Consider the following 21580-nt stretch of genomic DNA (forward strand, 5'->3'; position numbering starts at 1 on the left):
CGAAATGGGAGTAGTTTACTTCTCCCATTATTTTCAGTGGGAGTACTCATGAGTAACTTAATCTGGATGTAAGCCAGTGACTGGAGTAGCCTGTCTCATAACTGCAGTCAGTGTGTGTGTGTGTGTGTGTGTGTACGCACATGTGTGTATATATGCATGAGTGTGTGCGCACATGCATGCACACGCATGTGCACACATACACACTAAAAATCTCTGAGGGGTAACCTGAGCTGAAAGTTTGCAACAGAAGGGATATGCTTGCTTTTAAAAGTTGGACACCTCCGAGTTAGTTGTTCTGGTGGCAGATCTCCAGATTTCAGCTTGGGACGTCAAATATCTTTTCAACACTTCTCAATAAGAAAGCATTCTGTAGTGTGTTTGTCCGTCTAAAAGAGAAATAAAGTATGTGTTGAATAATAATAAATTAACCTGCTCCCTGGAAATAATCGCTTACAGGAAATGCCTGCAACAGCTACATAAATCATTATTGGTTGCATTCAACAGAAAATGACAACTCCTGCCATTCACTCAATATCAACATTTGTAGGATTCCCACAGTAGATCTACAGCTGTTTGTTGACCTTTACGAAAAGGGAAAGGCTGGACTATGTACTTTCTGCAGGAAATACGCAGGTTTTCAGAATGCAAAGCCAATTTCCCCCCTCAAATACAGTTTTCTCCTATGTACGTTTAGCAGAACTTATTGGGCGGGGTCTACTTCAAGATAAAATCATACCACGTTTTAATGTAGTTCAGTAGTCTTCAAAGTGTGTTCCCTGAAAGGTTAGGGTTTCTTCAAATGGTTGCTTCTCTACTGCTGTTAATTATCCTCTACAATGTGCAGTTGCAGGGAGCATTGTACAATGACGTACTCTCCATTCCAATGAGACAATGGTGAGGCCCAGTCTCACATGAACTGTGTGTGTACCTAGAATGTTCCCAGAATCCTCTGCAATATGCAGGGTTCTCTCAGCAAACAAGACAATGAGGAAGAAATTCCCTGTAAGTAGGAAGTCTGAAAAGGCACTACCATAAATGATCCAATAGGCTGGTTCACACGACCATTAAAATCAGGATAGGAGCTGTGTTACCTTGTTTTGCATGGTCATGAGAACTCATGCAAATCCCTCCAGCCCAGGTTTTTCCAAGCAGCATAACCCAGGATCTCTACCCTGCTTTCAACTGAGGGTGCAGGAGAGGAGAGCTCTTCTGCCTTGATTCTCTGGTTGTGGAAACTCACACAGCTCTTCTATCCAGCCACCGCACAGAGCACACCCTCCCCCCCAAAAGGAAACCAGAGAGCTGTGGCTACAGTGGCTGCCATCTATGAACATGCCAGATTGCAAAGCACACTCTATGATCCTGCAACCACTTCAGCAAGACTGCATCCATCTCCTGCTCCTTCATGGCCAATCAGATGGCAACTACTGATGCTATGAAGCTTTCCAGTCTGCTGGCATCACAAAGCCTGCTGGGAAGGCAGAGGGGCCTTCAGAGGGCTTTCCACGAAAGGGTAGGGCTTGCAACTGCTGATATTAACAGAGGGCACCATGACTGCCTTGCTCATCCGTTTCCTGGGCTAGTGGATCCAAACAAAGCTTCTGATCATGTGCTTCTAGTGGGTTAAGCACTCTCCTGCCCTCCTACACGCTCCCAAATGGTTGTGTAAACAAACCTAATGTGTTCTATTGTTTATACTTCTATTTAATCCTCTGTTGTATTCATCTTACTTCTCATATTCCTGTTAATTCTTTCTACATAATATGGAACCATGTATACTATAATCATACATGTGAGATCTGAGGAAAATTTAAATATATTATTTATGACATGTGTACCCTGCTATTCCATCCAGCAGCCTTGCCACCATCCTGTGAGGTAGCTTAGGACACCAAGTGAGTTTCAACTGCTTGGGGCTTGAATTCAGGTTTCTCATAATACTCAGCCCTCTAGTCAGAATGGGGATGCTCCCAGGTGATCACAGAAGATTTTGAGTTTTCCTGCCAATACTATACTAAATTAATTTCATGCTAATTGTACAATACAGAGAGCCTCTTCTCACAATCCATGAAAAGGTCTCTAGAGTGGACTGCGAAGGTGGTGGTTTAAACCTACCTTCCCTGCAGATGATCAAGGCACCGTTGCCGGGCACACTTCTCACATGCCCAGACGATTCTCCATACGCCAAGGCAGCAGGAGGGTTAGGGGCCAGGATGTGCCATCCTAGCCCCGGGAAATACCATGATGCACCGTGTGAGTGTGTAGTGCATCATGGGGCTCCCCCTCCCCTCCCCGGGCTCCCTGCAATCTGACAGCCATGGCTGCCAGCTATCAAATGAACAAGGTTCCCCATAACCTCATTTTCAAGGGCGGCTATTTAAGTGGTTTTCTGCTGTGTTGCCACCAGGATCGGGCTGATCCTGGCAGTTCACATGCATGTGCAAAACCAGGCTGGGCTCCCTTAGCCCGGTTTTTCATGCACATAGCCTCATAGAGGCTATTCTCACAACAAAAACCAGGCTAGGGGAATGCATCGTTGGCACTCACCTGAATGGTCATTCTCCTCAGACGTATGGATTGTATCCAAGGATCATGGGTTATCTCGACCTACTGCTCCGAGACAGGGCCAATCAAAAACGATCTTGCTAGCAGGAAGGAGGGACAACCCCCTTACCTTCTCAGTCGATACAACAGCGCTTCGGTGCTCCAGACAGAACTAGAAAAAATACTGTAAGAACAACAAGAAAAGGCCATGCAGCTACAGACACAGAAAGGCCAAACAAGTAACATAGGCGTCTCCAAGAAACACAGAACAGGAAAGTGGTAAAAACCGAGTACCAAGCCTAACTCTGAATCACCCCTTGCAGGGACACACAAACTGACAAGGAAAATGCCACCCCACAGCCATATAGGGAACAGAGGAAGAAGGATAAAAGGCGGGTAACAGGATCGGACAAACACCGGGCGGGTCGGATACAATCCATACGTCTGAGGAGAATGACCATTCAGGTGATTGCCAACGATTCATTCTCCCTCAGACGAGGATTGCATCCGAGGATCATGGAACATACCCAAGCCGCTACTACTGAGGGGGGGCAAAGAGAAGGTCCGATCCTAAGGAGGGACCACCCTCTGCAACACTCGATGCCCAAAGGATGCGTCTGCAGAGGCCAAATCATGAATTTTGTAGTGCTTCACAAAAATCTAAAGGGACGCCCAGGTAGCAGCCCTACAAATGTCGGCCAAAGGGGCCAAAGTAGACAGAGCCGCGGAGGTAGCCGCACTTTGGGTGGAATGAGCGGTCACACCTTCAGGCACGGTCTCCCCCACCGAAACGTAAGCAAGCTGAATGGTCTGACATATCCAGCGCGACAGGGAAGAATTGGAAACCTTCTTACCTAATGAGGCTGCACGAAAGGAAATGAAGAACGACTCAGAAACCCTGAAGGGTTTGGTCCGCCGTAAGTAAATGTGGACCGCACAGCGGACATCCAGTTTGTGCCAGTCCTTCTCCTTGGGAGAAGAAGGACTGGGACAAAAGGAGGGAAGCATCAGTTCCTGCGCCCTGTGAAAGACCGAATTTATCTTAGGGAGGTAAGTAGGATCCGTGCGCAATACCACATGATCCGGAAAAACCAAACACAACTCTTTTCTAACTGACAGGGCGCCCAGATCGGAGACGCAGCGAGCCAACATAATGGCAATCAAAAACAGGACCTTAAGGGTAAGGATACGCAAGGAGATAGTACGTAACGGCTCAAAAGGAGCCCTTGTCAGAGCCCCTAGTACCAAATTAAGGTCCCAAGTAGGAAAGCGGTGAATGGGGGGAGGCTTTAGCACGGAGGCCCCTTTCAGGAAACGCTGAACGTGAGGGTGCCCAGCCATAGAAGGGAAACCCGGGACTTGGAGGGCAGACGCCAGCGCAAACACCTGACGGCGCAAGGTATTGGGGCGAAGGCCCTTATTGAGACCCATCTGCAAAAATCCCAAAACCTGCGTCACAGATGAAGCCAGTGGATCTGTCCCAGAGCTGTGACACCACCGTGAGTATGCCTGCCAAGTGGATTGATAGATACGGACCGTGGAAGGACGCCTAGACGCCATGATGGTGTCCAGAACAGCTGATGGATAGCCACAAACTTCTAAAGAGCCCCGCTCAATCTCCAGGCGTGAAGATTGATCCACTCTGGGTCTGGATGAAGAACAGGACCCTGATGAAGAAGATGTACTCAATTCCCAAGAGGCAGAGGAGGCTCTATGGAGAGGGCAACCAGCTCCGAAAACCAGGGCTGACGCGGCCAGCACGGAGCCACCAGGATGACCTCCGCCTGCTGGTGCCGGATTCTCCGCACCATGCAAGAGAGAACAGCAAAAGGTGGGAACGCATAAAGTAGACCTTGCGGCAAGGGGGACAGCAGGGCATCCAACCCTTCCGCCCCCGGAGACGGATACCTCGAGAAGAATCTGGGTGCCTTGGCATTGGCTGGGAGAGCGAAAAGATCGACCAGGGGAGCCCTGAAACATTGAACAACCTGCCGGAACACTTGATCGTCCAGGACCCATTCCCCTTGGTCCAGCTGAGACCGACTCAACCAGTCCGCCAATGTTTTCTTCTCCGCTGACATGATCGGCCTCCAGAGAGCAGAGATTCTGTTCTGCCCAACTGAGCAAGATGTCGGCCTCGCACATCAGGGCCTAAGACCTCGTCCCTCCCTGACGATTGAGGTGTGCCTTGGCTGTGGCGTTGTCGGTGCAAACTAGAACATGCCGCCCGTGTATCTGGGGAAGGAACTTGAACAGAGACAACCGAATCGCTTGAAGTTCCAGCCAGTTGATGGGTTGACAACGCTCCTCTTCTGACCAAAGACCTTGAGCAACCTGGCGACTGCAATGGCCTCCCCATCCCAGGAGACTGGCGTCGGTCGTCACCACGACCCGGTATACTGGCAGAAAACTTACCCCCTCGTGCAGAGCGCGGGACATCCACCACCTGAGGGAGAGACGTGCCTGGGGTGTCAGGGGTAGCCTGAGATTCGACCTGGTCGCGACCAAGTCCTGGACAGTTAGGAGAGACCATTGCAGGGGCCGAGAATAAAAACGCGCCCAGGGCACTATTCCAATCGTGGATACCATCAGACCTTGCAACTGCGACAGGCAAAGGATGCTCGACTGAGAGCGACTCAGCACACTGCGGGAGACTGCCTGCAGCCTCCGCCTCCATTCTGCAGTCAAATGGACCGTCCCCTGAAGGGTATCGATGACCGCCCCCAGATGCTGAATTCTGGCCCCGGGAATGAGGGAGCTCTTTTTGAAGTTTACCAGGAAACGGTGAGCTGCCAACACCGCCAGCGTCGCCTTGATGTCCGACTGGGCCTTCGTCCAGGATGGCGACCTTATCAAAAGGTTGTCCAAATACGGGTACAGATGGATCCCCTTGGTCCTCAAGTGCGCCACGAGTGCCACCATGATCTTGGTGAACACTCTCGGCGCAGTCAAGAGACCAAAGGGGAGGGCCCGATACTGGTAATGAGCTCCCGCGTAGGTGAAACGCAGGTACTTTCTGTGCAGTGGGTAAATGGAGATAAGCCTCCTTGAGATCTATTGAGGCCAGGAGGTCCCCTTTCTGAAGAGCCACCAGAATGGAACGAAGGGTCTCCATTCGAAACCGCCTCCGTTTGAGGAAGCAGTTGACGAACTTCAAATCCAGAATGGCTCTCCATTCCGAGTTCTTTTTTGGCACTAAAAAAAGAATAGAATAAACTCCATGTCCCGAGTCCTCTGGAGATACTGGCTCAATTGCCCTTATGCTGAGGAGGTGATGAATGGCCTTGACCATCAAGGAGTGCTTGAGCCGGTTGTGTGACCGAGGGGAGGGTAGAAACCGATCCAGTGGACGCGAGATGAACTCCAGGGTATAGCCCTGGAAGACCGTGCGATGGACCCAGGCATCCGCACACGTCCTTGTCCACTAGTGGGCGAAGAAGACCAGCCGGCCACCCACCTGCCGCTCCAGGACCAAGTCATTGTGGAGCGGGACGCTTGAAACCGGACTTTGAGCACTGGCCAGACTGCTGGAACTTGGGCTGAGGACGGTCGTGGGCAAAGCCTTGAGGCCAGGACCATGCGGACCTGTCCTGTTTGCCCTGACGGGAACGAAAATTGGAACGAAACCCCTTAGTCCCAAAACCACCTGAGGAATAGGAGGGAGAGGAAGAGGCAGATGAGAAAGGCCTACGATCCTGCCGCTGTGCAGAAGAAGGCATAGCCTTCTTCCTGTTCTTAGTCTCAACCAGAACTGGCTCCAAGGCTTCTCCGAACAGTTTACCCCCCTTAAAAGCTGAATTGGCAAGGTTGCTCCTAGATTTCTGATCTACCTTCCAATTCTTGAGCCACAAATGGCGTCTAACCGTGATGTCAGAAGCCATGGCCCGTGCTGACAATTGGACGGTATCAAGGGAACTATCAGCCATAAAGACCGAAGCTTTGCCCAACTTATTAAGACCCTGTCTAAGGGCCACCAATTCAGGAGGGACAAGAGGGAGAAGTACTTTAACCCACAGTACCGAAGCCTGGGCAAATATTGAAGTGGCCACTGAGGCCCTCACAGCGAGTGCAGAGGCCTCGTGGGAGCGGCGCAGGGAAGCGTCACACTTTTTGTCTTCCACATTGCACAGGACCTCGTCCCCATCCTGTGGCAGGACTGCCCCAGTAACCAGGGAGGCAACTTCCTTATCAACTGGGGGAACCTGGAGCTTGTCCATTACCGCCCTGAAAATAGTATAAAGGCGGTGGACCCCAGGAGGCGGCCCCTTGCTTTCCAAGGGCCGGTCCCATTCACCCTGTATGATGTCCAGGAAAAGCTGTGGACATGGAACTGCCACTTCTGGGGCCTTTAGGAATGGCAAAACAGCGGGATCCCCTTCAGGAGTCTCCTGAGGAGCAGGCACAAGCCCCTCTAAGCAAAGCGACTTTCGCACCTTGTGAAGCAGAATGGGAAAATCTGCTTGGCTAAAGAGCCTATAGGGGGCCTGTGATGGCGGGAAACTGCCGCCTTCATCGCCGGAAAGCTCACCCTCCTCCTTACCAGAGTCTGACTCCTCCAAGCACTCCCCATCGTCAGCCGGATACAAAACCGGCGCTGATGGAGGAGGACCCTGGACAACGGGGGGGTTGGTTACTGAGCGCAGGGAGTCAGAGTGGGAGGCCCCAAAGGCGCACGTGAGAGCCCAGAAGTGGACGGCTGCGGCGGCGGGTCTACAGGTCTTCCCGCCTCAGGCAGGACCAAAATGGCGGCTGGAGCTACGGCGGCAGGAATCTGGCGGGCCGAGTCGGGAACGAGCTTCCCGAACTCTTCGGCCACCACCCGCCTGAGGAGCGTGGCAAAACTGGGGGGAATCTCCTCCTCAACTGCCCCAGACGGCCCCTGCACCCAGCCCGAAGGAGAGGGACGAGTGCGCTTGGCGGGCGGCTCTGCCAACGGCGGGTTCCCTTGCGCCCCTACCTGAACGTGCCCAGCGGGTGCGGGCCCAGTAGCGTCCCCCTCCTGCAGCGGCGATGTGGAATGAGCACCCTCGCCTGCTTCCCCCTTGGCTCGGGCAACAGCCGACAACTGCGGCTCCTCAGGCGCTCGCGGCGCGCTGTGCTTGGCCACCCGGCCCGCTGCTTTGAACTCCTTAGAGGTCTTCTTGCTTTTCTTTGCCTTGGGGGGCTGAGATCTGGGCGCGGGTGAAGTGGCCGCAGCCCACTCAGCGTGGCACGTAGCCGGCGCCACCAAGTCCTCGGAGAGGGAGGGAGAAGCCTCCCTCTCGCAGCGCGGAACTTGGGCTTCCATGGCCCTTTAACAAAAAACAGCCAATGCGAATGCAAAAATGATTGCGAGCTGTGGCGCTAGGACACTCCTTTCCCTAAACTGCTAAATAGCCCTGAGGAACAAGGGAGAACAAACAGCCCATAGACAGGAGACAGTGGAGCGAAGCGGAGAGGAACACCTGCTCGGAGCGAGACAGGGCGAACGACTGAGAGAGTAAGGGGGTTGTCCCTCCCTCCTGCTAGCAAGATCGTTTTTGATTGGCCCTGTCTCGGAGCAGTAGGTCGAGATAACCCATGATCCTCTGATACAATCCTTGTCTGAGGGAGAATTGTGTGTTGCAACGGGAGCTGCGTGGCTCCTGGCAGCAAACCTCCTTAACTGCCCCAACCCTTAAATGAGGTTAGTGGAGTGAGTGCTCCGCTAACCCCGTTTCACTGGTCACGAGTTGCGATGGCGTGGCTCTGCCTCGTGGCGACTCATGAGGAGACCCCTCACCAGGAGGCTCATACAAGCCTCCCAGACATGGAGGTCTACCCAGAATGCCCCGTGCACTTGTGTGAGGCGTTCTGGGACTTCAGGGGGCTGGGGGGGCCCCAATCCCCGCCACCCTTACCGGCTCCGTGACAGAGCCGGTAGCCATGTGGGCAGCCGAACAAGCTCCCTGCTCATCTGTGGGGAGAGCAGGGAGAGCGGGCTAGGTCCAGTTAGAGTCCGGTTAGGCTCTGATCGAGTCCGGTCAAGTCCTGATCGAGTCCTGATCAACTCCTCTGCAGAGTCCGGTTAGGCTCTGATCGTGTGCTCTGTTCATCTGCACAGCAGAACCTCATAGTCTTCATGCTATGGACCACCTTCTTCGCAGGGGCGTAACTATAATAGGGCAAGGGGAGACAGTTGTCTGGGGGCCCACTGCCTTGGGGGGCCCCCAGAGGCAAGTCACATGACTGACTCCCCCAGCCACACACCCACCCGGGCTTCCTTCGATTGTATTCATCCTCCAAAACTGATGTGCGTGTTAAGGCCTGGAGCTACCAGAATAGCATGTCCTTCTCAAGTACCATTAAATGACTTGCATCGTCCACAATTTACAAAACCTTAAAAAAAATAATGTAGGATGATGTTCTATTGTGGCACATAGGGTGTGTGTGTGTGTGTATTTACACACACACAATTTTACTATGCTTTTTGTTACCACTATTCAGCCTCATTTAAGATTACTTTGCTTCATGAGCTGAGCTTCAATGGGGGGGGCCCCATTTTAAAATCTTGTCTCTGGGCCCACTCCAACCTTGCTACGCCCCTGCTTCTTCGGAAAGGCTACACTGGGAAAACTTCACTCACCATTTCCCTTTTAATCAGGTGAATTAGGTGCCATTACTGCCCCTGGGGAAGTTCAACATAGTACCCCTTTTCTCTTTAAATTGCTCCCATTCTCGCTGCTTCTTCTGCAGAGAGGCAAAAAGCCCCTCTCATCTTGGATTCCCTCCTCTTTCTGGTGGTGGTGGTGTAGCCCTAAATTGTGCCCTCACCATATTTCAGTAATGTTGTAAATTAAGACAAATACCATAATCAGCACAATAGGATTCAGAATTCCTATTCTTCTGTTTTTCCCTTGGTTCTGTTAGCTATTAGTTAAGAAGCGGCAACAGCAAGATGAAAAACAAAAGAGGAACTTTTGGAGAACTATCAATAGATTCTGCCAAAAAAGGGGAACAATTTAAGTATCAACCCCATCACAGAAAATGCCAGCCACTTACTTATTTCCAGTGAAACTGAAATTGTCACATTTGATCAGAACATGAAAATATGCTGTAATCAGCAGCTGAACTCCCATTTCCACAGCACTGAGACATTTGGTCAATATGCACAGTTTGCCAGGAATAAAAAATAACTAGCTTAACCCGAGCAGAGCATCTGCACCCTCTCTCCTGCCATTCCTCCCCGAGTTGCGGGGGAATAATGGCAGGAGAGAGGGCACGCCCTCAACTCCTGTCTGAGGCTTCCAGCGGCATCTGGTGGGCCACTGTGCGAAACAGGATGCTGGACTAGATGGGCCTTGGGCCTGATCCGGCAGGGCTGTTCTTATGTTCTTAGTACCTGATTGCTCCCCTCCCCCACCACCACAGCCCCCCTCACTTCAGAGATCTCTCCACCCTTACCTGAGCTCCACTCCTGCTCCTCCTATTCCATCTGGTTGCTTTATTTATTTAACACATTTATACCAGTATATTACTGCTCGGGGCAGCTTACAACATTTATAAAACAGTTACAATATAAAATGAAGCGTTGGCACTTACCTGAAAGGTCATTTTCTTCAGAGGTATGGGTTGCATCCGCAGATAGGATGGGTTGTCTCGACCTCCTGCTCCTAGACAGGGCCAATCAAGAGCTTCGGCTCATAGCAGGAGGGAGGGGCAATCCCCTAATACTCCAGTTCATAGCCAGCTCTAGTACTGCTCCAGAAAAAAATCAAGTCAAGGTTAAATGCAACAGACCTAGCAGAAACAAAGAAGCCAGGCAGAAGAAAACAAACAGCAGAGAAAGACTCGGCAAGGTCAATATTCCGGGAGAAAGGACCCCGGACAAACCAACACCCTGCAAGGGGGTACCAACCGCCCCAGAGCGAAACCACCCCACATAAACATAGGAGACAGTTGGGGTATCGGGTATCAGGACAGCAGGATGAACAGACCAGACGAACAAGTGGGTGGGGGCGGATGCAACCCATACCTCTGAAGAAAATGACCTTTCAGGTAAGTGCCAATGCTTCATTTTCCTTCAGAGGAGGGTTGCATCCGCAGATACGATGGGACCTACCATAGCCCCTGAGACACTGGGAGGGAGCTGTGAGGTCTGGCTCAGGGAGAAACCACCTGCTGCAACACTCTTCTCCCAAAGGCCGCATCTGCCGAGGTCCAATCATGTATTTTATAATGCCTCACAAAGGTAGAGATAGAGGCCCAAGCGGCAGCGCAACAAATATCAACCAGGGGAGCTAAGGTGGAAAACACAGCGGTGGAAGCAGCGCTTCTAGTAGAATGTGCAGTAATCCCCTCTGGGACCGGAGTAGCTGAACTAGCATAGGCTAGTTTAATGCACTCGTAAATCCAGCGTGACAAGGTGGGAGTAGAAACCTGCTTCCCCAACGAGCTATCCCGAAACGACACAAAAAGGGAGTCCGAAACCCGGAGAGGTTTAGTGCGCCTCAAATAAATCCTCACTGCCCTGAGCACATCCAACTTGTGCCACTCACGATCCTTTGGTGTGGAGGGATTAGGACAGAAAGAGGGCAACATAATCTCCTGAGCTCTATGGAACACAGAGTTAACCTTAGGGATAAAGGCAGGAGCTGTGCGAAGCAGCACATAGTCCGGATAGACCAGACATAGTTCCTTTTGGACGGACAAGGACCGTAAGTCCGACACCCTCCGAGCGGACGTGACTGCGACCAGAAACAAAACTTTAAAGGAAAGTAACTGTAGGGGAATTGTCCGCAGGGGTTCGAACGGGGCTTTGGTAAGGGCTCTCAGTACTAAATTAAGATCCCAGGTTGGGAACCTATGGACAGGGGGAGGGTTGATAACCGACGCACCCCTGAGAAACCTCTGCACATGGGGATGTTGAGCCAAAGAAGATCCCTCCAACGGTAGCACCGAGGAGATGGCAAGACCTGACGGCGCAACATATTGGGTCAAAGCCCTTTATCCAGGCCCTCTTGGAGAAAACTCAAGACAAGGCTCACAGAGGCAGACTGGGGAAGCACCCCCCGAACACTCACCACCTCGAAAAGACCTTCCAGGTCGATTGATAGACCCTGACCGTGGAAGGCCTTCTGGAGGCCAGAATAGTGGCCTGAACCGAGTTCGGAAATCCACAAGCCACTAAAGTGTCCCGCTCAACCTCCACGCAAACAGGTTGAGCCACGCTGGATCCTGGTGAAAGACTGGACCCTGATGAAGCAGCCGGCAATGCGATCCCAGCGGAAGGGGCGGTTCGATGGACATCTCCACCAGATCCGAGAACCAGGGCCTGCGTGGCCAATGTGGAGCCACCAGAACAACTTCTGCTCGCAACACCCGGATTCTTCGAATGGTCTGTGGAAGGACTGTGAACGGTGGAAAGGCATAGATCAGCCCCCGAGGCCACGGGAAAGACAGAGCGTCCACTCCCACGGCTCCTGGAGAGTGATACCTGGACAGGTAGAACTCCACCTTGGCGTTTTCCGGCTTCGCAAACACGTCCATGACCGGTTGACCGAAGTTTTGAACTATCCGCTGGAAGGCCAGAGGATCTAGCGACCACTCTGCTGGGTCTATCTGTGAACAGCTCAACCAGTCCGCAACTACGTTCATCACCCCACTGTCATGGTCTGCTTCTAGGGACAGCAGGTCAGATTCCGCCCATGTCAGCAGCTGGGATGCTTCCCGCATCAGGGTCTTGGATCTGGAGCCGCCCTGCCGAGCGATGTGGGCTTTGGCTGTGGCGTTGTCCGTACGCACCAGAACATGGCAATCCCGAATCACCGGAAGGAACTCTGCGAGTGCCAAGCGAATTGCCCGTAGCTCTAGCCAGTTGATTGAATTTGCGCGTTCGACTTCAGACCAGAGTCCTTGAGCCACGTGTTGAAGACAGTGTCTGCCCCAGCCCTGTAGACTGGCGTCCGTGGTCACCTGGACCCGTTCCACCTGGAGAAATTTGACCCCCTTCGCCGTGGCAGGGAACGCCCACCAGTGCAGGGACTGGACCACCCGAGGCGGAAGAACCACCGGTCGTCTGGAGCGACTCATCACCTGTTCCTGAAACTTGAGTAGAAACCATTGAAGTGGGAGAGAGTGGAAGCAGCTCCACGGTACAATGCCCAGAGTGGAAATCATGCGTCCCTGTAACTGGGACAGGGATAGAATGTCGGAGTGGGGGCGAGCTATCAGGGCTTTACAGGATGCGATCAGAGATCCCCTGCGTTCCAGGGTTAAGCAGACGGTCCCCAGGACTGTATCTATCTCCGCCCCCAAGTGGAGGACCTTGGTCCAAGGAAGCAATGAGCTCTTTGGCCTGTTCACGATAAAGCCGTGAGCCTCCAGAACGGAGAGAGTCAACTGGACATCCTGGTGACCTTTGGGCAGAGAGGGGGACCTGATCAACAGGTTGTCCAGGTACGGGTACAGATGGATGCCCTTGGTCCTCAAGTGCACCACGAGTGCCACCATGAGCTTGGTGAACACTCGGGGCGCAGTCGACAGACCAAAGGGAGAGCCCGGTACTGGAAGTGATGGCAACAATAGGCGAACCTCAGAAAGCGCCTGTCCTGTTCGTGAATGGGAACATGAAGGTAGGCCTCCTTCAGGTCCACAGAGGCTAGGAAGTCCCCCTGCTGGAGGGCCATCAGGATAGACCGGAGGGTTTCCATGCGAAAACCTCTCCTCCGCAGAAACCTGTTCATGAATTTGAGGTCCAGGATCGCCCTCCACTCCCTGTTCTTCTTGGGGACTAGAAACAGGATGGAATATACCCCTTTCCCCTGTCCTCCTGGGGGAACGGTCTCGATCGCCTGAATGGTCTGCAGGTGGCGAATGGCTTCCAACATCAGGCGGTGCTTGGATGCCTTTCGAGACCGTGGAGAGGGTAGGAAGCGATCTGGGGGCTGCGCCACAAACTCCAGAGAGTACCCTGAAGAGACGGTTTGTAATATCCAGGCATCGGAACAGCTCTTTGCCCAGACGTGCGCAAAGTCTCCCAACCAGCCCCCAACTGCGCAGGCACCCGGTTCCCGAAGAGGGGGCTCTGGGAAGGAGTCATTGCGTTTGGTTTCTTTTGAACCCGGATTTGGAGGGTTGGCCGGACTGCTGGGACTTTTGAAAGGAACTGTCTCGAAAGGAGGAGTGGTTCCTGTGCCAGTTGGACCTATCTGACCTGTTTTGCCGAAAGCGGTAGGAGGATTTGTAACCCTTAAATCCAGGTGCTGATGACGAAAAACCCTTGCGGTCCTGACGCTGGGAAAGAGACGTGGAGGACAACCTGTGAAGGTTCCAGGGCTTCACCGAAGAGTTTTCCCCCTTTGAACGTGGAATTGGCAAGGTTGGCCCTAGATTTTTGGTCAACCCTCCAATTTTTAAGCCACAAGTGGCGTCTCACTGTGACGTCAGAAGCCAGGGCCCTGACAGACAATTGAGCGACATCCAGAGATGAATCCGCCATGAATCTGACAGCTTTTCCCAGTTTATTGAGGCCCTGCCGAAGGTTAAGGAGCTCTGGCGGGACCAGAGGGGTGAGCTCCTGAACCCACAAAACTGCAGCCCTAGCAAAGATCGAGTTGGCGGTTGATGCTCTGATGGACAGAGCGTTTGCCTCATGGGACCTGTGCAGGGCGGCATCGCACCGCTTGTCCTCCACATTCTTTAGTGAATCCTCCCCTTCCTTAGGGAGCACCGCCCCCGACACTAGGGTGGCCACTAGGGTGGCGTCGACCAGTGGCACCTTAAGCATGTTCATCAGTGCCCCGTTCGAGTCATACATGCGCCTCACAGCGGGAGGAGGCCCCTTGCCCTCAATAGGCCTATCCCATTCGGCCTGAAAAATGTCCAAGAAAGGCTGAGGACATGGAACATTAATTTCCTGAGACTTGATGGAAGGAAGCACCGAGGGGTCCCCCTCCGAGTCCGCAGGCGCGGGCTGAACGACCCCCCCTAAACGGAGGATCTTTCTCACTTTGTGTAATAAGACCGGGTAATCCGCCTGAGCAAAGAGGCGATAGTTGGACTGACGAGAGGTGGACGGGCCCTCGTCGTCCCCAGACAGCTCTCCCTCCTCCCTGTCGGAATCAGAGGCTTCCAAGGGCGCAGGGAGCTCACGATGGATAGGGCGAGGGGCAGTTGTGGCAGGCAAGCAAGGCACCGGGCGGCAAGGGGACAGGGATGGGGGCCCATTATCTGGGAGGGCAACCATCGGGCCAGCGGACACAGCGGACGCCGGGGCGCTTGGAGCCGCGACCAAAATGGCCGCCGGCATTTTGGCGGGAAGCGGCTGGGCGGGAGACAAGCCCGAACCTTGGAAGGGCTGCATGGGGCCCGGGAGCTGAGCCGTCGCTGGCGGGAGCAACCAGGGGAGCTTCTGAAGCTCCTCGGACACCACCCACCTCAGGAGAGCCGCAAAACGTGGCGGAATGTCTTCGTCCTCCTCAGGCGGGGTTTCCCCCCGATCAGAAGCGGCAAGCGCAGCCGCCGCAACGGTGCAGGGGCGCTTGGCGGGAGGGGTGGAAGTGAGAGCCCCCAAACCCGACTCCCCCCCAGGAACAGCCTCAGGCTCACCTTCTTCCAACGCCTCCATGCCCGTTTCATGGAGCAGGACGGGGGGGGGCACTGAGCAATCCGTGCCATCCTGGGGGAGAACATCTCGAGCTGGCAGAGGAGGCGGGGACCTGCCTTCTGTTGGCGTGGCTCCCGCTGAGGGCTTGACATGCTTTTTAGCCTTCTTGGCGGTCTTCCCCGAGGCTTGGGATCGAGTGATGGGAGCGGGAATGGAAGCCGCCGCCCACTCATCCCAGCACACTGAGTGTGCTACTGAATCCTCCAAGAGGGAGGGAGAAACCTCCCTCTCGTCGCGAGAAGGCTCCATCGCCTCTGCGGGTCTAGGGAGCCGCGACCAGGAGGAAATCCTTGAAGAAACACTTTCCCTCTTACCCCCTTGCAATAACCTACCCAGCTATTGCCGAGGAAGGAGGTAAGACAGCAGAAAATGGAGGAGCAAGAAAGAACAGCCCTTCTGGAGCGAGACAGGGCAAAGAACTGGAGTATTAGCAATAGCAATAGCAATAGCACTTACATTTATATACCGCTCTATAGCCGAAGCTCTCTAAGCGGTTTACAATGATTTTTAGCATATTGCCCCCAACATTCTGGGTACTCATTTTACCGACCTCGGAAGGATGGAAGGCTGAGTCAACCTTGAGCCCCTGGTCAGGATCGAACTTGTAACCTTCTGGTTACAGGGCGGCAGTTTTACCACTGCGCCACCAGGGGCTCTTTACCACTGCGCCACCAGGGGCTCTCAATTAGGGGATTGCCCCTCCCTCCTGCTATGAGCCGAAGCTCTTGATTGGCCCTGTCCAGGAGCAGGAGGTCAAGACAACCCATCCTATCTGCGGATGCAACCCTCCTCTGAAGGAAAATCAAAATAATAAAATTAAAGAAGTTAAAATCCAAGCTAAAACCACAATCAAAATTAGCTTTTAAAATTCCAGATTAAAATCTTAAAGCTAAAAACTAAGAATTTTAAAAACTAAAAAAACTAAAGCTTCCACCCCCCTCACCCCTTTTGGTCACTCCTCCATCCTTTTACTCTATCCCCCTCACCCCTCTTGGTCACGGCTGCAGCGTTGCTGGAGCCTATTGGCCAAGCTGCAGCCCCATATCCCCAGAGACCTCCCCACCCTCAGCCAAGCCCCGCTCCTGCCCCACAGGAGCAGCAGCAGCAACAGTTGACCGGACTCTTCCTCACTGCTGCCCGTCATGGCCACTCATTCCCCTCAGGCTGCTGACAGGAGCAGGCCCATCACTTGCCTGCCTGCCTCCCTCCGCCAAGGGCCTCGATAGCCCCAAACAGCAGCAGTGGTTGACTGGGCCCTTCCTTGCTGCCAATAGGCGCCTCCATGGCCACTTGTTCCTCTCAGACTGCTGACAGGCTCAGGCCCGTCCCTCACCCTCCCTTCTTTCTCTCTTCCCCTCCCGTCTTTCTCTCTTCTCCACTCGCTCTTCCTCTCTTTCTTCCCCTCCCTTCTCTCTCTCTCCCCCTGAGTTAACAGATCTTTTTCATCTTGTTTCCTCATCTAATTCACACGACAGCCTCCTTCTCCTGAAGGGGCTCTTTCCTCCCTCACAATCTCTCTCTTTGCAGACCCTTGCCCACTATCCTTAGATATAGATAGATTCCTCTCCTCCCTACAACTGTACCAAATTTGGTTCAAATAGGTTAGGCAGTCCACAGATTAGCCTGCTTGCACCTCAGATGTTCATGCGGCCGCCATCTTGAATTGAAGTGAATGACCTCATCACACACCACACCATTTGGGCATCTCTATGTGTCTCTACAGCTGTAGCAAATTTGGTTCTAATTGGTTAGGCAGTTCACAAGTAAGCCCACTTGTGCCTCAAAAGTTTACGTGTCTGCCATCTTGGATCAGAGTGGATGACATCATCACAAACTACACTGTTGCAGTGTGCCTATGTGTCTGTACAACTGTACCCAATTTGGTTCCTATTGGTCTAGGCATTGCGAAGTTGATAGAGGGAGATACACTGACCGAAACACACACAGAATGCTGAGCCTACTAGCAATCAGGCTAAAAAATAAGGAAAATAATATCTATTTTTCATTTGGTTGATCATCTGTTAAATGTCTCATCTGATACACATTTTTTTTAAACTTTGCATATGTTAAAATATATCTTTTAGGAAACCTTTTAAGAAATTGTTCCATCTACATTTTATGTTTTAGCAGTACTTTATCCTATATACAAGCTCTGATGGCACCTTGACCTGACCATGCCAGGGGCTGTGATTGACATTTGATACCTTTGGACATTTATAAGCTACTTACCGAGGGGATTTCTACTGAACCCAACAATCCAGGCATGGTTCATGGTGGACTTAACAATGAGAGAAAAGTTGTTTTAGGACAAAAAGAGCAGTGGGGAGTAAAAGCATATTTTGGAAACTGGAGTCCATTATTACATTATTTAGGCAAAGTCAGAAGTGGTATTTTTCTTCTTTATTAATTAAAAAAGAATCTTCCATTCTTTGTCATGGATTTTAACAAGGGTTTAAACTTTTTTTAGTGTTTTACATTATTACTAGCTGACCCGTGCGGCCGCCGCCGCCCTGCGGGGGCCGAGTGCAGCCACCAACGCCTCGCTTCCGCGGCCGGGCCCGGCTACCTCTCTCTCTCCTCCCGCCCCCCATCTCCCGCCCCCCATCTGCCGCGGCCGGCCCCAGAGTGCCGCAATCAGGCCCGCCGCCTTGCCTCCGCGGCCAGGCCCATCCCGGCCAGTCCCGCCGCCTCGCTTCCGTGGCCGGGCCCAGCCCCGCCGCCTCACTGGGCCCCGCCGCCTTGCCCCGCCTCGCTGGGCCCACCGCTCGCTGGGCCCCGCCACCACGGCCTGGCCCGCCGCCATCGCTCTGGGCCCGCCGCCGCAGCCCTGGGCCCGCCGCCTTGCCTCCGCAGCCACCCAGCAAGCGAATTCTCCTGGGTGTGCTGCCAGCCAATCAGGCGCCCCCTGCAGCCCAGCCAATCAGCTGGGCTGCCAGGACGCATTTCTCCTGGGCACACCCAGGAGAATTATATATATAGATTATTAATATTAACAACATGATAATTGCATTGGTTTCTTCACAAGACTTGATCTGCTTAAAATATACCTCAGTGGATTTCGGGGGGGAAATATTTGTAAATTGTTTCTTGAAATTCTTTCTGAAAACCTCCAGTAACGTGGCTCGGGAGGCGAGAAAAGCACCACCCAAGGAGGACTCCAGACCTGAACTCTGAGCAGCTTCTTTCGGTCTCCTAGCAACCCACGTAGGGAAACGTAGACTGAACGCGACAGGAACCCAGTTGCCTCATACATCATTTCTCGGCGGCCCGAACCCCGTTGGGAGGAGGGAGAACGAAAAGGCCGCGGCGCCCGCAGGGAAGAGCAGGATGCCGGGGCGTTGGGGTGAGGCGGCTGTTGGAGCTTCTCCCCGCCCGCATTTATTCCACTGTCCTCCCCGGGCAAGCCTCCCGCCTCCCCCGGCTCAGCTCCGCTGCAGTCTGGGCACCCCTTCTCACGAGCCGAGGCCTCCCTTGCTCCAGGGGAGCCTCTCTCCGCCTGGTCCCCCAGACCCCACCGCTGCCTCTCTCTCGCTCTCCTTGAACTGTTCCGGCCGGCCCGGGGGGTGGGTGGCAGGGCGGAGCCTCGTCTTTGTTCCGATTGTTCCAGGCGGCGGTGGTGGGTGTGACGCGGCTGGGCCTGGTGGAGGTGCCGGCGCCCCCTTCCCTGCGTGTGCCTCTTGGTGGCGGGGCTCTGAGCCTGAGGCGTCTGGCTGAGCCTCTCTGCCCGGGGGCTTGTCAGGGAGGGCTAACAGCTGTATGTGTGTCTATTTCGAACAAACAAACTCAACCAACTATTAAAAACAAAACGAAAGCCGTCTCCATCTTTATCCGCGCGTGTACATTCGCTGAGTTTCGAAAGGCGGGCTGTCCGCCTCTGGAACTATCTATCTGTCTCGGCCTGCGTTATTTGGGGTGTTAAAATGACTGCTTGTTGTTAGGAAACCATCCGTGTTGAAATGCCGCTTCCCAACAAATAGTTCAGTTCGGATAAGATACTCTCCTTTTCTCCCCCGCCCCCGTTTCCTCAAAACGGCTTCACACAACTTCTGTTCCATACTGCAGACTCTTGTAATGTTAAACGAAGTGGCCTCCTGGTTTTTTTGGCAGGTGCTAGACTCTAAAGCTAGTTTTGCTGTTCTCTTCCAGATAGAAGTTTTTCTGCAGCAACCCAAACTTTCATGTTTGGGCTTGGAGATGTAGCTGCTGTTGTTGCTTCATGGTTTTACTCCCAAAGTTAGTTTTTTCTTGTCAAACGTACTGAATACAGAATAGCTTCATCCTAATACCCTTCAGCCATCAGAATGGTGAAATACTGAGGAAGTGGTTGGGTTTTTCCATTGCTTCCCAGGATAGTGTTTCCACAACTCTAGATTATGTTTATGTGTGTGTGTATATAAATAAAAAGAAAAAGGTCTGTTGAATTTTGCTGTTCCCCTCCTTTGGCAGGTTCTATGGTTTCTCTGCTAACTGAGCAAGGAGGTGAGCTAATTATAGTGGTGATTCTCTTTTATTTAGCAGGAAGGGCAACTGGTCCTATCCGTTCCTAGCACAGCATTTATTTATTATTAGGTTGTGAGCACTTTAGGGACAGGACGCCATTTGATTGATTGATTTCTATGTAAACCGCTTTGGGAACTTTTGTAGAAATGCAGTATATAAATATTTAATTTTATTTATTTTGTTAGTTCTTGAATTTGTAGACCATCCAAACTTCCGTCTCTGGAGCATAAAACAAATTAAAATGAAAACCTTAAAATAAGTTAAAACTACAAATTAAAAAGCTTGGGTGGAAAAAAGCATCTTTTGGGACTTTTTGAAAGTTGTCAGAGATGGGGAGGCTCTTATTTCAGCAAGGAGTGCATTCCAGAGTTTCTGGGCAGCAACAGAGAAGGCCTGTCCCTGTGTAGCCACCAGACGAGCTGTTGGCAACTTGTCTGGTGGCTATGCAGGGACAGGCCTTCTCTGTCATCATATTACCACAAGAACTTTATCTCAGCTAGTAAATAAGTTGTATGTACATGCAGTATTCAGTTGCTTGTGAGCTTCAGTTATTCCAGATAACTTGAACATCAAACTTGAGCAGCAGTGTAAATAAGACTGTCACAAGTGGGCACTATTATGGCACATGTTGTCAAAGTAGGTTTCAGAGGTATTGCATAATATTCCAACTGTAAAATACAGGAAGTGATTCATTGTTGCATTTCTGCATGTTTGCTTAGAAACAAAAACATTCAGTTACTTAAGACTTTAGTTCACTTACTATTTGGCAGTTACAACTGTAGTTCACAACCTGTTTTGTGAATTGGAGTTCCTGAGAGAAATGTGAATATATCCTTGGACCAATAACATTAAACTAGAATGAAAAATAAGTGTATTGGTTGACCTAAATCATAGTATTTTCTGCACCACACATATAATTTAAGGGGCATTTTCCATGCCCATCTTAGGTGCTCTTCTCCTAATAGTTGTCTAGAACTTGAATACACTGTTATTTTCCGGATAGTTTAACATAAATGAGGCTGAAAAATCTGTTAAGATTTACTGGCTCTCAGACTACAAGGTTTTTCAGTGATGTGTTGTGAATGGAAGTCGTTGACATATTGTAGGTTTTCTCCACATAATGAAATCTTTACATACGCTTAAGCAAATTATATCTGTTCTCAGTAGGGGTGTGCTCGAAATGTGATTTGGCACCTGAATTTGTGCGTGTATGGAGGCCATGTGTGTGCCGCTGTCTTGCAGGGGCAGCTGGGAGACGCCCCACCGGTGCACAATCATAGCTTGGGGAAGCGCCACGATTACAGAAGTGGCAGCAAGCAGAAGAGGAGTGAGTATGGACCTGCTCTCCTTTGGGTTAAAGGGGCTACGTAACTCGGTTTTAAAGGGATTGTGCTGCAATTCAGATGCTGAATCGTGTTTTAAGCACATACTTAATTCTTAGCATAACTTGCCCGCTTGTTAAGTTAGTGTTTGAATTAGGTGCCAGTAAAATCAACTATAAACTGCTGCTGTACACATCAGCAGCACATAGATTTTGGTGTGTAGGTAGTTGGTACTTTAAAAGTTAAAATCTGATGACTTTTTATACTAATATAGCATTAGAGCCAGCGTGGTGTAGTACTTAGAGTGCTGGACTAGGACCAGGGAGACCCGAGTTCAAATCCCCATTCAGCCATGATACTAGCTGGGTGACTCTGGGACAGTCACTTCTCTCTCAGCCTAACCTACTTCACAGGGTTGTTGTGAGGAGAAACTCAAGTATGTAGTACACCGCTCTGGGCTCCTTGGAGGAAGAGCAGGATATTATCCCTGCTAACTTGGCAAAGAGGCACCTTTTAACGTGGTGATTCTCTTTGTTTAGCAGGGGGAGAGTAACTGGTCCTATCCACCCCCAGCACAGTACCTCCAGTG

At 51.9% G+C, this 21580-nt stretch overlaps 1 protein-coding gene across 3 annotated transcripts in view; it reads left to right on the forward strand.

Moving 5' to 3' along the window:
- The first annotated feature begins 18213 nt into the window (after nt 1-18213).
- The window catches only part of RNF141 (ring finger protein 141), a 31562-nt gene continuing 28195 nt past the window's right edge, over nt 18214-21580 (forward strand). The window contains exons 1-2 of one of the 3 annotated variants that reach the window (XM_053252388.1): nt 18214-18512; nt 20837-20996. The gene's annotated coding sequence lies outside the window, so the exon portion shown is untranslated. The remainder of the gene's footprint in view (nt 18513-20836; nt 20997-21580) is intronic. The other 2 variants (XM_053252398.1, XM_053252378.1) reach the window with 2 other exon arrangements.

Source organism: Hemicordylus capensis, chromosome 1 (assembly GCF_027244095.1).
Source record: "Hemicordylus capensis ecotype Gifberg chromosome 1, rHemCap1.1.pri, whole genome shotgun sequence".
NCBI classification, from domain to species: domain Eukaryota; kingdom Metazoa; phylum Chordata; class Lepidosauria; order Squamata; family Cordylidae; genus Hemicordylus; species Hemicordylus capensis.